This window comes from Myotis nattereri, assembly GCF_964212035.1.
Source record: "Myotis nattereri genome assembly, chromosome: 1".
Lineage (NCBI taxonomy): Eukaryota > Metazoa > Chordata > Mammalia > Chiroptera > Vespertilionidae > Myotis > Myotis nattereri.
Genome location: NC_138075.1, coordinates 110,064,798 through 110,082,565, shown reverse-complemented (window position 1 = coordinate 110,082,565; position 17,768 = coordinate 110,064,798). Strand labels below are relative to the sequence as shown.

General features: G+C 52.1%; 1 pseudogene across 1 annotated transcript; it reads left to right on the top strand.

Annotated features, from left to right (window-relative positions):
- Window positions 1–15,945: 15,945 nt before the first annotated feature.
- Window positions 15,946–16,389, top strand: LOC308530928 (large ribosomal subunit protein eL32-like; annotated as a pseudogene). Its single transcript has one exon. The product of its transcript is annotated as a large ribosomal subunit protein eL32-like (transcript).
- The last annotated feature ends 1,379 nt before the right edge of the window (window positions 16,390–17,768 follow it).

Genomic DNA, 17,768 nt, shown 5'->3' with positions numbered 1-17,768 from the left:
CCTGCACCCTCTGCAATCTGGGACCTCTCGGGGGATGTCAGAGAGCTGGTTTTGGCCCAATCCCTGCAGGCCAGGCCGAGGGACGCCACCAGTGCACAAATCTGTGCACCAGGCCTCTAGTTCACAAATAACCAGCTTTAGCCAAAAAGTGAACAACCAGCATTTCTTAGATTGACAATTTTAAACACACTCTTACTTTCAAGAAAATGTATCTTCAGCAGGTGAATTTAAAACTTATCTAGTATTCAATGTTTTAGTATTTTATGTTATTTAAAAATATTTAGCCCTAACTGGTTTGGCTCAGAGGACAGAGTGTCGGCCTACGGACTGAAGGGTCCCAGGTTCAATTCCAGTCAAGGACATGTACCTTGGTTGTGGGTACATCCCCAGTAGGGGGTGTTCAGGAGGCAGCTGATAGATGTTTCTCTCTCATAGATGTTTCTAACTCTCTATCCCTCTCCTTTCCTCTCTGTAAAAAATCAATAAAATATATTTTGAAAAAAAATATTTAGATGTTTATCATTTAATCCAGCAATGCTCCAAAGCTTTTAAGTTACCAAAGACTTTGGAAAATTACATACAGGCATATGAGGTTGGAGAAAAGGCAGGGGGAGGAGAGAGCAGGCCCCCCAGCCTGTCCTAGGACTGCAGTTTCCAGGCCTCCAGCTGCTTGGATTTAAAACTGCCACATTGTTCCTTGGAGATAACATGCTAAGGTTTGGGTGATAATGAGTTCAGCTCCTGATAGTAGCTGGACTGTTAAGTGTTTGCAGTTTTGCTGTAAAGAAAGTTGTTCTTGCCCAGTCAGCATGGCTCAGTGGTTGAGTGTTGACCTATGAACCAAGAGATCACAGCTCAATTCCCAGTCAGGGCACATGCCCGGTTGCGGGCCCAGTGTGGGGTGTGCAGGACGCAGCTGATCAATGATATTATCTCTCATCACTGATGTTGCTATTTCTCTCTCCCACTCCCTTCCTCTCTGAAATCAATAAAAAAAATATATGTTTTAAAAAGTTGTTCTTTGGGGAGGAGGTGAGAAGGCATTGAGGTGAGAGCAGTATTCAGAGCATTAAAGAGTGAGAATGCTGGCCTTGGGATCTAAAGGTTCAATGAGGGGTCCCTTCACTGTGTCATACAGGGGCTTTGCAAGAAAACTACAGTTGGGAACCCAGAGGCGAAAGTACCCAGTGAACCCAAGAAAGGAGAGTATTTCTTGTCTAGAATAGGGGACAGTCATGGAGGAGGTAATGCAGTTATGATTTAAGGCAGTGATGGCGAACCTATGACATGTGTGTCAGAGGTGACACACGAACTCATTTTTTTTTTGGTTGATTTTTCTTTGTTAAATGGCATTTAAATATATAAAATAAATATAAAAATATAAATCTTTGTTTTACTATGGTTGCAAATATCAAAAAATTTCTATATGTGACAAGGTACCAGAGTTAAGTTAGGGTTTTTCAAAATGCTGACACGCCGAGCTCAAAAGGTTCGCCGTCACTGATCTAAGGTAATGACTTTGTGGGGTAACAGTGAAACCAAGGTAGGTGGCTGGTTCAGGACAAGTGAGCTTTATGAGAGGATATGCTGTAACCCCTGTCAGGCACCAAGGTAGAATGAGAAAAGAGTGGATCAAAGGAGGTGTCTAGTTAGATGCAGTGTAGAGGTGAGGTGGCTAATGGCTGTGAGACTAATCCATCAACCCCCTTATAATAGAGACTGAGGAGGGGACAAGGGTCCCAGCGAATTTGGGGAGGGCAGAATAAGTGGCCCCAGTGTCAAGTAAGAAGGAGATTGAGGCTGGCCTATATGGGTCAGTGGTTGAGTGTTGACCTATGAACCTGGAGGTCAGGGTTCTATTCCTAGTCAGGGGGCATGCCCAGGTTGTGGGCTCCATCCCCAGTAGGGAGCATGCAGGAAGCAGATGATTGATGGTGCTCTCTCCTCACTGATGTTTCTATCTCTCCCTCTCCTGTCCTCTCTGAAATCAATTATATATTACTAGAGGCCCGGTGCACAAAAACTTGTGCACTCAGGGGGAAGGGGGGCAGACCCTCAGCCCGGCCTGTGCCCTCTCACAGTCTGGGACCCCTCAGGAGATAACAACCTGCTGGCTTAGGCCTGATCCGGGTGGCAGAGGGCAGGCCCAATCCCTAGGTGCAGCCCCTGGTCGGGCTCAGAGCAGGGCTGATTGGGGAGTTGGGGCGCCACCCCCTGTCATGCACAGAGCAGGGTGGATCGGGAGGTTGTGATGCCACCCTCAGTCACACTCAGGGTAGGGCTGATTGGGGAGTTGGGGCACCACACCCTGTCACACTCAAGGCAGGGTCGATGGGGAGGTTGCGGTGCCACCCTCTATCATGCACAGAGCAGGGCCAATCAGGGGGTTGGGGCGCTGCCCCCTGTCACACACAGTGCAGGGTCGATCAGGGGGCTGGGGAGCTCCCCGCTGTCACGCTCAGAGCATGGCCCATCAGGGGGTTGGGGAGCTCCCCCCTGTCATGCACAGAGCAGGGTCCATCAGGGGGTTGAGGAGCTCCCCCCTGTCATTCACAGAGTAGGGCCAATAGGGGAGTTGGGGCATCGCCCCCTGTCACACTCAGGGCAGGGCCGATGGGGAGGTTATACCCCGTCACACACAGAGCAGGGCCTGTAGGGGGGGGGGGGGGGGCGGGGGCGCCGCCCTCTATCACCCACAGAGCAGGGCCGATCAGGGGGTTGGGGCGCCTTCCCCTGTCAGAAACAGAGCAGGGCGGATAAGGAGGTTGTGGCCCCGCCCCCTGTCACACACAGAGCCACAGGGAGATCAGGGGGTTTGGGCGCTGCCCCCTGTCATGCTGATCCCGGTGCCAGGAGGCCTCGCGGCTCCGCTGATCCCGGTGCTGGGAGGCATATTACCCTTTTACTATATAGGATAGAGGCCTGGTGCTTGATTGGGGGCTGGCTGGTTTGCCCTGAAGTGTGTCTTGGATCAGGGTGGGGGTCCCCACTGGGGTGCCTGGCCAGTCTGGGTGAGGGGCTGAGGTCTGTTTTCAGGCTGGCGGGGGACTGAAGCTCCCAACCGCTCCTTTTTTTCTTTTTTTTTTTTATTCTGGGCCAGCTTTAGCTCTGAGGCTTGGCTCCAGCTCTTAGGCCTTGGCTGCTCAAAACAGGTATCTGGTTTGTTTGGGTTCTATAATCAAAACACTGTTTCAACTCCAGCTCTGAGATCTTGGCTGGCTGAAAGCAGGTTTCTGGGGTTTTGTTTAGCTTCTATATTTGTAACAATGTTTCAAACTGCAAGCTCAGAGGCCGGCAGCGGCAGGCGGGGAATGTTGGAGTCCTCTGTCACTGAAGCAAGAAAGCCTCATGTTCGCTTCAAGATGCCTGGCTGCCGGCCGCCATCTTGGCTGGCAATTAATTTGCATATCGCCCTGATTAGCCAATGGGAAGGGTAGTGGAGGTACGGCTAATTACCATGTTTCTCTTTTATTAGATAGGATTATGTAATTTTATATATATACTAGAGGCCCGGTGCACAAAAATTTGTGAACTCGGGGGAGGGAGGGGTGTCCCTCAGCCCAGCCTGTGCCCTCTCGCAGTCTGGGACCCCTCAGGAGATAACGACCTGCTGGCTTAGGCCTGCTCCCGGGTGGCAGAGGGCAGCCTAATCCCTAGGTGCAGCCCCTGGTCGGGCTCAGAGCAGGGCCGATTGGGGAATTGGGGCGCCGCCCCCTGTCATGCACAGAGCAGGGCGGATTGGGAGGTTGTGATGCCACCCTCAGTCACGCTCAGGGTAGGGCCAATTGGGGAGTTGGGGCACCGTCCCCTGTCACACTCAAGGCAGGGTCGATGGGGAGGTTGCGGCCACCACCCTGCACAGAGCAGGGCCAATCAGGGGGTTGGGGCACCGCCCTCTATCACCCACAGAGCAGGGCCGATCAGGGGGTTGGGGTGCCGCCACTGTCACACTCAGGGCAGGGCCGATGGGGAGGTTATGGCTCTACCCCGTCACACACAGAGCAGGGCCTGTGGCGGGGGGGGGGGTTGGGGCACCACCCTCTATCACCCACAGAGCAGGGCCGATCAGGGGGTTGGGGCACCGCCACTCTCACACTCAGGGCAGGGCCGATGGGGAGGTTATGGCTCTACCCTGTCACACACAGAGCAGGACCCATGGAGTGGGGGGGTTGGGGCGCTGCACCCTGTCACACACAGAGCCGTAGGGCAATCAGGAGGTTGGGGAGCTCCCCCCTATCAGGCACAGAGCAAGGCCGATCAGGGGGTTGGGGCGCCTTCCCCTGTCAGGAACAGAGCAGGGCCGATAGGGAGGTTGTGGCCCGCCCCCTGTCACACACAGAGCCACAGGGCGATCAGGGTGTTTGGGCACTGCCCCCTGTCATGCTGATCCCTGTGCCGGGAGACCTCACGGCTCCGCTGATCCCGGTGCTGGGAGGCATATTACCCTTTTACTATATAGAATAGAGGCCTGATGCATGGGTGGGGACTGGCTGGTTTGTCCTGAAGGTTGTTCCGGATCAGGGTGGGAGTCCCCACTGGGGTGCCTGGCCAGCCTGGATGAGGGGATGATGGCTGTTTGCAGCTGGTCACACACCCTTCAGGGTGGGGGTCCCCACTGGGGTTCCTGGCCAGTCTGGGTGAGGGGCTGAGGGCTGTTTTCAGGCTGGGACTGAAGCTCCCAACTGCTCCTTTTTTTCTTTTCCTTTTTTTTATTCTGAGCCAGCTTTAGCTCTGAGGCTCCAGCTCTTAGGCCTCTGCTCCTGAAAGCAGGTATCTGGTTTGTTTAGGTTTTACAATCGAAACTCTGTATCAACTCCAGGTCTGAGATTCCGGCTAGCTGAAAGCTGGTTTCTGGGGTTTTGTTTAGCTTCTATTTTTGTAACGATGTTTCAAACTGCCAGCTCAGAGGCCTGCAGCGGCAGGCGGGGAACGTTGGAGTCCTCCGTCACTGAAGCAAGCAAGCCTCATGTTAGTTTCAAGCTGCCTGGCTGCCAGCCGCCATCTTGGCTGGCAGTTAATTTGCATATTGCCTTGATTAGCCAATGGGAAGGGTAGCGGAGGTATGGCTAATTACCATGTTTCTCTTTTATTAGATAGGATATATATATCCTATCTAATAAAAGGCTAATATGCAAATCGACCAAACGGCGGAGCAACCAGTCACTATGATGTGCATGACCACCAGGGGGCAGACGCTCAATGCAGGAGCGGCCCCCTGGTGGTCAGTGCGCTCCCACAGGGGGAGCACCACTCAGCCAGAAGCCGGACTCATGGCTGGTGAGCACAGTGGCGGTGGTGGGAGCCTCTCCCACCTCTGCAGCAGTCAGGCATCCCCCAAGGGCTCCTGGACTGCTAGCGGGCACAGGCCAGGCTGAGGGACCTCCCCCACAAGTGCATGAATTTCATGCACCGGGCCTCTAAAATATATATATTAGAGGCCCAGTGCACAAAATTCATGCACGGGCGGGGGGGTCCCTCAGGTTGGCCTGCACCCTCTCCAATCCAGGACCCCTCAGGGGATGTCTGACTGCCTCTCACAATCCAGGACTGCTGGCTCCTAAACGCTTGCCTGCCTGCCTGATCACCCCTAACCACCTCTGCCTCGCTCTGCACCCGGGACCCAGGATTCTCTCCTCTGACCAGTCGCAGGCACCCAGGACCCAGGATTTCCTCCCTCTGGCCAGCCACAGGCACCCAGGACCCAGGCCGGCTTCGCCCAGGCTGGCCGCAGCCACAGGGGACCATGGGCGGGTGGCTTTGCCTGGGCCACAGCCGCTGGTGCCTGGGACCACAGGGCGTGCGGCTTGTCCCTCTCCCGGGCCACAGCCTGGCTGGTCCCCATTCCTCTCTTGCGAGCTCATTTGTGCCTGGCTGGTCCCAATTCTTCTCTCCCCAGTGTTGAGTGTCTGAGCAGTTACGGCGTGATGGCGTGAGGGCATGAAGGCGTGAAGACGTGAGGGCGTGATGACCATTTGCATATTAGCGCTTTATTATATAGGAGATATATATATTAGGTGAGTAGCTTACCTGCCACCACAATATTTACCTGAGGCTCTGTCCTGGTGATGTAAGTCTGTAGGGCCTTGTCAGGGCCTGGGCAGCTTCAGTCTTCAGTGGCCAGTCCCAGGAGTTCTGAGAGCTCCAAACTGGATTCAGAGGGCAGCATTGCTGGACTGGCTGAGGTCCAACCTGGAGAGGCCAGGCCGCAGTCTGATTTCCAGTGGTCTTCTCTTCCGTACCTTGGCAGGGCCCAGGCTTGGGTCTCAGGTTTGGGCAGGACTTGGCCCCGTGTCCTTCCTTGTTGCATTTGAAGCATGGGCCTGGAGGAGGCTTAGCTCCTGACTTACCCTTAGTTGGAGGACTGGCACTTTGGGGTTTGTGAGAGCAGTGGCTAGGAGCTGGAAGGCTTCCTCTGGGCCTCAGTCTTGGCCTGATCTCACCCTTGTTTTTGGATTTGGGTCTCCTCATCTCTATTATTAAAGACCTTAAAGGCCAGGTCAAAGAGGTCTTTTTTAGGGTTTTGTGGACCTGTGTTTATTTTTCAAAGTTTATGGCATATGTCGGTGGCTGATTGGGATATAAAATAAGTGTTCAGAGGAAGGTTTCCCTCTGGGGAGGTGGGGTTTAAAGTGGTAAATTTCTGTAAGGCCTCTGTGAGGTGGGAGAGGAGAGCTGGGTTTTCATCAGGACCCTGAGTGATTTCATTAAGTTTGTCATAGTTGACCGTCTTATGGGCAGCCTTTCTGAGTCCAGCAATGAGATAGGTGATTATATGGCTACAGATCCGGCGCCCTGGAGAAATAACCTGATAGTCCCATCTCTGCTCAGTTTGGGGGACTGTGTTAGCACCAACTGGGTTTGCCACTGTGTCCTGTCTATGGAGGGCATGGACATGGTCCTGAGCTGCTAGCCAGGTGCGCTCCTTCTCCTCTGGGGTGAGAGAGGAGGACAGGAGGACATAGATGTCATGCCAGGTCAGGTCGTAGGACTGGGTCAGGTACTCAAATTCCTTAGTAAAGGTGGTTGGGTCAGTGGAAAAAGAACCTAGTCTTTTTTCAATCAGGGAAAAGTCGGACATAGAGAATGGGATGTGGACTTGGACTATGCCCTCAGTTCCTGCTCCCTCCCTCAGGGGTAGAATGGGCTCGGGAATAGAAAGGCTGTTGAGGAAGGTGGTCTTTGGGTGGCCTGAGAACAAGTATTAGGTGGGATAAGGCTGTTTTGGAGCTCGTGTTCTTAGGATTTGGGCTCTCAGGGGCCGGGGAGAAGGTGGTTGCTGGTTAGGAGGGTCTGGGTTATGGAACTCTACTGCAGGTGAGCGAGGGTGCGCAAGGGGATGGAGGTCAGTGGTCTTCTGGGTCAAAAGTAGATTCAGAATCAGAAGTGTTAGGGGTATGATGTTTGTGAAAAAGAAGTATTTGATGGGTAGAGCTGGACTGACAGAGAGAGGGTCAAGACCGAAGGGTGAAAAAGGCCTGGATGTAAGGAATCTCTGACTATTTTTCCATTGCAGTGAGAGCAATTATCTAAATCAGGCAATGTGTTAAATTGAAAGTGCTGTTTTCCGGCCATTGAGACTTATTATCTAGTTTATATTGTAGCCAGTGTTACAAAAGAAAATGAGGTGTTTGGACCTGATCTCAGCCCCGCCCCCCATGAGTCTAAGGCGGTCAAAATTTTTTAAGGGACAGCCAAGAGGAGTCATTTTAGGGGGTGTGGAGGGAGTGTTCCCCATGATAAGAAGGATAAGTGTGGCCCACGAGGGGAAGGGTGAGTGACAGACCACAAGTCCAAAGGTGACTACTTAGAGAAGGTGCCCCCGCTGCTAAACAAACCACCACGAGAAACGAGGGCCAGCCCTCCAGACTGAGTGTCTCCGGTGCAGAAGGACCAGAGGCTGAACGGCGGAGGAGTCGTCTGGCCTAGCGCTAGGACTTTCCAGAAGTCAGTGAGAGTAAGTGGGCAAAAGACTCGACACAAGGGAAATTGTGGAACGTCAATTACCTAGAGAAGACTGGCCGGTGTGGGATGGAGGGTCAGGAATGGAGAAGGAGAGGTTCCTGATCTGACATCCTCCTTGGCTGACTGGGGTTGGGAGTGGGTGTAAGGGAGGGAGGCTTAATCGAGGCCAGGGATGGAGGCCGGTGATTGAGGCACCCAAATAGGATTTGGAGATAAGCCCAGGATGAGCTGCTGCTGCCCACCATTCTCTGACTAGCAACTTGGGATGACTGAAGCCGGGATGATGGCTCCCCTTCCCTGTGGAACCCTCCCGGGCTTCAGCACCAAATGTTGGGGTCACTGAAGGAGGAACATACGAGGACAAAGGTGGTAAGGGATTATAAATGTATTAGGTCATCTGAAGACTAGACAGGCTGAGCCCCAAAATGGTGCCAGCCCCCAGGGAGGAGGAGTCAGAGGTTTTAAAGGACTCTGGGGGGGGGGGGGCGCTTTTTTGGCAGGGAACTCTCTGACTGGGTCCAGATGCTGGGAAAGTCCAGAGGGGAGAGATAATGGTCTTAGCAAGTGGAATGTGGTCTAAGCAAAAGGGAATGTTCATTGTGAAGTGGCCTAAAGGTCAGTTCCCAGGGGAAGGGGCATCAATTCAATTATTTTGTCAGACCTAACATTCACCACAATTGTAGTCTTCAAAGTCTGCAAATTTTTTCCAATAGCAGGACTCATTGTTCAAAGGAAACCTTGCCACCTTGCCCCTCTGTAAAAGAAAAAGTGAGGCTGCTTGGGGTACAGGGGCCACGTCCCGGTGCTGTGACCTGCAGGGATGAGAGTGTCCCTTCCTACTCCAACTCCTGTAGCAGTCCAATTTGGCAGCCCTCTTCCTGCAGGCAGCCACGTTCTCAGTTCTCTGGCCAAGACCTGCCACACCCTACTGCTTGGAGCTGGAGCCGTGAGAGTGCGGTCTGGGCTGTCCCCTCGTGGCCACTCAGAGAAGCACATGCTTTCCACCGCTGCTGACCATCGCTGCAGCCCTGAGGACCCATTCCAAACAGACAATCTAAGGAAAAGTGAATTTACTTTGCAAATGCAGCTTCAAGACAAGTCTCCAGTCCTTCCTACTCAGAAACTCTGGAGAATTCAATAAAAACGGCCAGAGGACTCTCCCTACTCCCTCTCCCTCTTTCCCTGACTTGGTCATTACAGCCCACCTGAATAGAAATCCCTGGTCCAATTCCCTGCCAAAAGTCCAACTTATTTCTCTTACTTCCAGGGGCAGAGAGCTCACTACCCCCGACATTAACCCATCACCTTTCTATGCTGGGGCATAAAGAGCACTGGGACTCACACTACTCACTTACCTGGAGCAACAGGTGAGCAAACAAAGGTTACAAGTTCACCAACAGGCAGAGGTGCAGTAGTCAGTTCTACATGCATATATACCCCAACCTACCTCTTCTCAGGGCTCCTATATTCAAAGGAATTAAGTTCTAGAATCGTGGGGATGTCTGGAACCCGGCTGGCCCTTGATTCTGCTTGAGAATCAGCCTCATTCCCTGAGCACTTGCCCCACTTGGTGTTTTGCCCTGTTAGTCCTCACAACACTGTTGAAGCAGTGTGCTCATGCTCACCAGGCAGATGGGGACAGGATGCAGAGAGGAGGTCACTCGCCTAGGATGGCCCTGCCAGTAATCTTCAGAGTTGAGCTTGACCTCAGGCTTGCTGGATGGCTCCTGAAGCTCAGAATTCCTTGTACCCACACATGACACCTGGGCCCAAGCCAGGTCAGCCGAGAAGGTTCAGAGCAGACTGTGCAGCAAGAAGTTTGTCCCCAACCTGCCCCTCATGCCCCTCCATCCCAGTTCTGCCTACCACCTTGAGGCCCAGGACCATTCCATCCAGACCCTCTTGCTCTGTACCAGCAGCTCCTCTGTGCCTAAATGGAAACCTCTCCCCCAGCTCACAGCCCCTTCACTGCCAAGCAACTCAGGACCTGGGGCCTGGGACCTCTGGAACTGCTGTCTGAGAGCCCCCATCATGGGCCAGAAGAGACAGCTCAGGCACTGGGATGGTGCTGCAAATCATCCTCTGTGGGCCTCCTTGCCATACAGATAAGATCTAGATGCTACTGTGTTCCTTGAAGGATAATGACCAAATGAGATCAAATATAAAAAGACCCAGCACACAGTTCAAGAGAGTGTGCCTGCCTGGCCAGCATGGCTCAATAGTTGAATGTCACAGTTCGATTCCTCGTCAGGGTACATGCCCAGGTTGTGGGCTCAATCCCCAGTGGGGGGCATGCAGGAGGCAGCCAATCAAGATTTCTCTCTCATTGATGTTTCTATCTCTCTCCCTCTCCCTTCCTCTCTCTCTAAAATCAATAAGAACATATTTAAAAATATATTATATATATACATATACATATACATATACATATAATATACATATACATATACATATACATATAATATACATATACATATACATATACATATACATATAATATACATATACATATACATATACATTTACATATAATATAATATAAAAAGAGAGAACGTATGCCTTCCTTCTCATCCTCAACTTGCTCTTGGTATTCAGGAAAATTGTCAGCAATGCTGAGGCTAGGTCAAACACTTTGAGGCCAGTGTGGTGGGGGCCTTGGCACCCTAAAGCAGCTCAAGGTGGGAAACCCTGGGGAATCCTGGCAGCCAGGGGCTGATCTGGCTGTCTCCTACCAGCACCCCATCTGGAAAAGGCCATGCAGAGCCAGACATGGGTCACTGGGGTTTCTAGAAAGGCTGGTTACTGCCTCTCTGTGAAGGAATAACCGATCCACATGCTTTCAGGAAGTGGCCTTATCTCCTCCCCTTCTAGCAGCCCTGTTTCCCTGTCCTCATCTACCCCAGCCAGGCCTGTGACACTCCCAGTTGGAGACGGTCAGCTCTGCCTCTGGCCCTAATTGAGCCTGGGAGAGGCTCTTCCCCAGGCTCCTAGCAGCCAACCTTTTCCAGGACAGACATATGCCTGTTCTGGCCTGACCCTGGAGCTGCGGGCCTTGTGACTTTGCTCCGCCTGCAGCCCAATTTTTTCCCTTCTCCTTGGGGTCTGCACTCTGGACACCAGGAGGCACTGTTCCCCCTCAGAACTGATGAGATCACAGGTCTCTATTTCAAAAAGAGGGTGGAAGGCAAGTCATCACAGGGAGTGCAAAGGGAAGACAATGGCCTTTGTCTAATCGCTGTTATGAATCTGGAACTTCCCATGCAGGACTTTACCTCATCCTCCCACCACCACGATAGGGGTGGGGCTAGGGCTTGAGAGGCAGTATTCTAAGTCACAAACAACAGAAACCGACCTTCAGCTAACATAAGCAAAAACTAAAAAACGCACTACTCACAGAAGTGGCAGAAAAGACAGGACTCAAAGAAGACAGCTAAGATTGGGCCTCCTGTGTGGTTTGAACAGGATGCGGCGCCTGGCTTCTTAGCCTTCAGCTGCCACTGAAAATAATCTCCAAGTGTCCCTAGTGTTTTGTGTCACCGCTTCTCTCTGTCACAAACCCTCACCCTAACTGACTTGAAACCTTATGCTTCTTCTGCACCACAAGCTCAGAGAAGCAACCAGCTTCTTCCAAGCTTTGGTCCTGTCACCCCAACTTCAATCCTTCGCTCATTCAACCAACATTAGGTCAGTGTGGACATCAAACACCTAGGACCCTGGTTCCCAGACTCAGACACACCTGCCCTCCCTCTAAGGCTGCTGACAGGTGACTGGCCACATGGTGGAGCTGGGGGTGGGGGGCGGGTTGTGGCAGAGGGCTGGTGGCACTACCACGGCTGAGGAATTAAAGCTGCATAGGGCCAGGGAAGTCTTGAGGGTTAAGAGGGCCACATCTCCAACCAGAACTGGTCCTGGCTAGAGGAGGAAGTGACATGGACCTCTAGGCAGCTACCCGTATGTCAGGAGAGTGCCCCTGGAGACCCAGAGGAGAGGAGAAGGGGTCCAAGAGGATAGGCTGTGGGGAAGGACAATGGGGTAGCAGGCAAAGGCCTTCTCCTAGATATGGGAGCCCCGGGACTGTGGCAGGCATGATAGCAGAGATCCAAGGAGAATCCAGTCACTCACTTACACATTCAACATACATTTACTACTACAGGCTCAGTGCCACCACTGCAGAGACAGGAAAAGGAGCCAGTCCCTGTCCTCAGAGAGCTCCCTCCCCCCCAGCACATTGTTTAGAACTAAACTCTGAGGGGCTGTACAACCAAAGGAGAGAAACACATCACATCCCACAGGAGCCCCTGAAGAAGGGCCCTCCAGGCCCCTTCCCTGACTCACAGCTGGCTTCTGAAACCTCCTCTGGCTCAGGGAAGGTTCCCTTCCTATCCAGCTCCACCGCCCTCCCAACTGAGGGAGGGGACTTTTGAAAGCTGCTCTAACCTTTGACAGGGACAAATGTTGGCACCAGGCCTATTCACAGATACAACACCTGGCAAAGAGGATTTGCATGTGATTTGCAAAAGGTTGGCCTGAGGCTCAAGCCAGGCAAACCTGCTCCTGCTCCTCATTCCTCCCATCCTGGGCCATTTCTATCCGCAGAGAACCCCAGGACCCTTTTCTTGCTTTCCTCCAAACAGCTCCCATGAAGAAGCCAAAACAGCACCAACTGGCGTTTCCAATCCACAAGGCAGAGCTTGGGGACTTCTGGGTGTGTTGGTCCAGCTCGGAGATGACACCTGGCAGGTGAAGGTCTCTGAGAAGCTCTCAGGGGAAAGCCTCAATCTGTAAGAGGTTTTGCAAGTCCAGGGCTCCAGTTAAGAACCAAGGAAGCTTCTAGACCTGCCTAATTCTAGCGGCTTAGGTCCTGGAAAGGAGTGAACACGCCCTCCATAGTGGGTGAATGAATGACAGAAGGCTTCCATTGAACAAAGGCCTCAGGGAACTAGACTTGAATGCTTAGAGGACAGCAGGGGAGAGCTGAGACTACACAGCCTATTAAAGGGGTCAGAGAGAAAATATTCCCCTAACTGCCAGCGAGTGAAAGTATGCCTTAGGCACTGTGCCAGCGATTCACTAGTTCATCTCAGTTTAGCATTATAAGTGCCCTGTGAGGTGGGCCTCTCACTCCCATTTTAGAGATGAGGTAACTGAGGCTCAGAACAGTTAAGTGACTTTTGCTTAAGGGCATACAGCTGGAAATGGGTAGACCAGGACTCTAACCCAGAAGCTATTAAGATAAATTGGGTGAGAATGATGCCTCAGCATGAGGCAGGCTGTTTCTTAACTAGGTGAAGCTCATGGAAGCCTGTTCTCCTGCAGATCAGGAAGGGGAAGAGGCCACAGGGGAGAACAGGGCTCTCTCCCTCCACCCCTACCACCACCCCACCCCGCTGATTCCCTGAGCCTTTAGCAGCTGTGGATATCAGCTTGGTAATCCAGCCAAGGAGCCCCTGACATGCAGATGGCAGGGGCCACTATGACCACTTCCTCTCTCCTGGTTTCTGGCCATCCCTAGGGACCCTCAGCCCTGGACATTGGTCCAGGCTCCCTGGCCACCTTCCTTAAACCCTCCTGCCCCCTTTCTGCTGCTTTGCCCCTTGACCTACCTCCACAGGTCAATGAGTCCCTGCAGCAGGAAATTGGCATTCACACCAGGTCTGAGTGACCTCAAAGCCCATGCCTTTTCTGCTTGGTCTCCCTGCCCAGCCCTCCCACCCGTGTCCTCAGCACCAGGCCTTTCCCAGTGACTGCTCCTTCACCTCCCACAGTATTTTTCTGGTGGAGGTTGTTCCCCAAGGGCTTGGCAGAGCTCCCCGATGGGAAAGGTGATGACAGGGCCAAAGAACAGCTCCCATAGCAGGAGGGCCAGCCATGCAGGGTGCCCCAGGTGCTTCAGCAAGGGAAGCTGTTCACAGTCAGCTCAGCCTGGGCACCTGCTCTGCAGGAAGTCGAGGGGACTTTGCTGGAAATCTGCCTTTAATCTTGGCTTCCTGTTTTCTGCCCCTGGGGACGCACAGACAGGACTGAGTTTCAAGCTATTTCACACCAGCTTCTCTAAACTGTCATCTCAAAGTAGATGCTGGGGGTGGGGAGGAGTAATGAAGCAGGGAGGAGAGGCCCTTCCCTTTCCAGGAGAACCTGGGAGCAGAGCGCAGCCCACCCAAATGGTGCTTAAGCTCAGGACCTCCGGCCATCAACAGCCAACCCAATTTAGCATCAAGCTGGCCCAGATGGGTCCTATAATAAAAAGCAACCCAAAGTCCTGAGCTCCATTTCCCACATCCAGGGATCTCCAGCCTCTCTTTTCTCCTTTCCCTCATGCCAGACAGGTAGCCCAGCTTGAGAAAGCTAGTGCTTGAACCGACCTGGCTGGGACAGGGCTCCTCTTAAATTTCCTCCCAAATCCTAAAACCTAAGGCCCCTACTCTAATGATTTCCTTTCCACTACACGGGAAGCTGGTGTTCCCGGTTTTGGAGGTCCTCAGATCCTACCCTCATCCTGGGAGTGGGCTCTGGGAAAGTTCTTCCTATTCTGAGCCTGGTCTATAAAAGATGGCTCCAAACATTGGCTTGACACCTCCATTTCTCAGAGGCGTCTTCAACTGGGTTTGCCCAAAATCCAGCTCCTGAGCATTACTCCCAGCTTGAGCCTCTCCCAGGCCTCCCACTTCAGTAAAGAGCACCATACTTTACCCCAGCGCTCCAGCCACACCTGAGGACCAGGCCTGCTTTCTCCTGAGGACTCACTCCCCTCACAGCCCCTCACCAAGAGCAGTCACATGGCTCTCCTTTATCCACCAGAGCCCACTCGCATTAACACTGGTGGGATTATTCAAAACATCCTCTCTGGTCTCTTGACCTTCACTCAGTCATGTCACTTCTCTACTTAAAATCCTTTAATGGCTCCCCATTGCTCATATAATAAAACCCAAATTCGTGTAATAAAATCCCTGGTTCACAGCACCCTACAGAATCTGGCCCTTCCTCTCATACTACTCTCTCCCACTTACTGGTTTTGTTATCTCGGCCTTGTTACTGTCCCTCAAGGTGCGAAACCATCTACGCCTGTGTCCCCAGTCTGCTCTCCTCCACCAAGCACTCATTGCCTTCCTACCACAATGTCTAATTTCCCTGTTTATTGAATTATCCTCTTAAGCAAGACTCATGCTACTCTTTGCTCACTTCCCCATTTCCAGCATCCAGAACAGTGCCTAGCACTTAGAAGGTGCTCAGTATTTATAGAATAAGCAAATGAATGGGGAGGTTGGAAGTTAATTAGCTCTTCCACTAGAGCAGCAGTCACCAGCCTTTTGGACCTCACGGACCACCGGTTGGCGACCGCTGCACTAGAGGGTAGTTCTGTGGGACAGAGCCCTTTATTGATTTGTCCCCTGTGCCTGGGGTTCAGGGAAATTTAAAATTTGTTTTGCTCTGCTGTGAAGAGGTGGAGCCAGGATTCAAATGCAAGTCTATTTGACTCCAAAGTTCATGCTCTGGGCCACCTAAGCCCAGAAGGTGGGCTGGGGGAGTCAAATGCATTTAAGTTTAAGGAAAGATTGGTTGGTAACAAAATTGGGACAGGGATTAGAGCATTTTCTCCAAATCCCCGCAGTCCTCTTCTATTTTGCTAGCTGATTCAGGCAGGGTAGGAGAGCTGTCAACTTCTCCTTCTAGAAGCCTTTGCAGAGCTGCTGAAATGCTTTCTTTTAGGCTGAGAGGTGGCCCCATCAGCCCCCACTTTATCATTCCATCTTGACCTCAGAGGAGAGAAAGGGGAACCAAAGGAGCTGAGCATCCTCGCCATCCCTCTCACCCCCAGGCTGTTATCTTGCTGAATCTGCACCATCTCTCATGAGAGGTGTATTTTGAGCAGGATCTTACAGAAGAGGAAACTAAGCTCAGAGACCTTAAGAACTAACCCAAGGTCACACAGCTAGTAAATGGTTCAGCTGAGATTTAACTTTAAGATTTGAATCCTAGCTCTTCCTCAGCGCTGCCTACGGAGGTGGCAGCTGTCTCCTACTCAGCACCATGGCTGCCCTCAGACTCCTCGTGAAACCCGAGATTGCCAAAAAGAGGACCAAGAAGTTCATCTGGCACCAGTCAGACCGATATGTCAAAATTAAGCAGAACTGGCCAAAACGCAGAGGCATTGACAATAGGGTGCGTAAAGATTCAAGGGCCAGATCTTGAACAACATTGGTTATGGGAGCAACAGGAAAACAAAGCACATGCTGCCCGTGGCTTTCGGAAGTTTCTGGTCCATTACGTCAAGAAGCTTGAAGTGCTGCTGACGTGCCACGGATCTCCCTGTGCTGAGACTGCTCACAACGTCTCCTCAAAGAACGGCAAAGCCATTGTGGAAAGAGCAGCCCAGCCACCAGAGTCACCAATCCCAATGCCAGGCTGCGCAGTGAAGAAAATGAATAGACAGATTGCGTACACATTGCATTTGTGTTAATAAAATCATAAAATTCTGCAAAAAAAAAAAAGATTTGAATACCAAATTCATGCTTTTCTCCACTATACCAACCATAGCTATCGCTCAGATTTACTGGATGTCTCCTCCAAGGGCAGGAATGTGACTACTTCCCTCCTTGAAGGGCTGGCCCCTTCCTGGGAAGCTGGCCCAGGGGTGCTTTGGGTCAAAGGGCCAACCTGTGGTTTGTCTGGGGAGGCACACCCAACTCCTGTTCCTGGCATGTAAGCCTCTACAATCTGCAGCCACACTCTCCCACAGGGCCCTTTACTGTTCACCCCCTCAGCCCCTCCCTAATTTTTGAATTTCAAGATTTTGTCAGTACAACTCATTTCCCCCACTTGAGAATGCTGCTACTCTCTGTCCACCCAAACCAGTCCCTATGAAGTGCCTGGACACCTCCTACCTACACTGGAGTCTCTGATCTCTCCCCCTTTACTGTCCACCCCCCCCCCATATGCCCCCCACACAGACCCTGCTCCTGTAATTCAAAGCAGATCACCTCCCTGTTTCTTGTTAATAATGATATGCAATAACAGGTACTATTGAGAGCTGACCATGTGCCAGCCACAGCACATGAAGCATTTTAAATGTATTTACTCATTTCCTGTCTCACATAATCTTAAAACTGTGGTGCTGTTATTTCCCCCATTTTACCAAATGGGGATTTAAAGCACAGAGAGGTTAAGTAACTTTCCAAAAGCCACACCGCTACTGACATTTCTTTATTAGCTCTAGGCTGAAAACAAAGTCTAAGAAAGTCCCACGAGGCTCTCTGTATCTCTCTAGTCCCTGTGGCTTCCAGGGACCCCATCTCCCACCGCTTTCCTGGACCCACACTACAAAACCGCATCCACCCTGAGCTATTTACAATTCCCCAAATCATCAAGCTCTCTCATCTCTCCCTGCCTTTGTCCATGCCGTTTCCCCTGCCGGAGTTCCAGCTCTATGAAGTCTCCCCATTCGCCCCCGCGCCGCCCGCCCCTCTTTTCTGCTTCCTGTGGACCTGGTACATCACCTCTCCACTTCTATCAATTGTTCCTTTGAGATTGTCTGTTGGCCGATCAGTTTTACTGCTGAGAACTCCTTGGCAGTCATGAAGTGGTCCTACTAGTAGACTCCAGAACCGGGCCTGTCACGTCGTTAGCGCCATTACATGTCTGGAAATGAATGAATAAACGCTTAATGCTGCGAGTGAGGCCCACTCTCCACAAGCAGATCAGAGGAGAGGGCCCCAGGCCCGGCCTCAATCGCGTCTCCATCGGCGGAGCTGCGCCCAGAGAAGCCTGAGGTGGCCCCCGGGCGGCCGGGGCGGCCCTCAGCGAGGGTC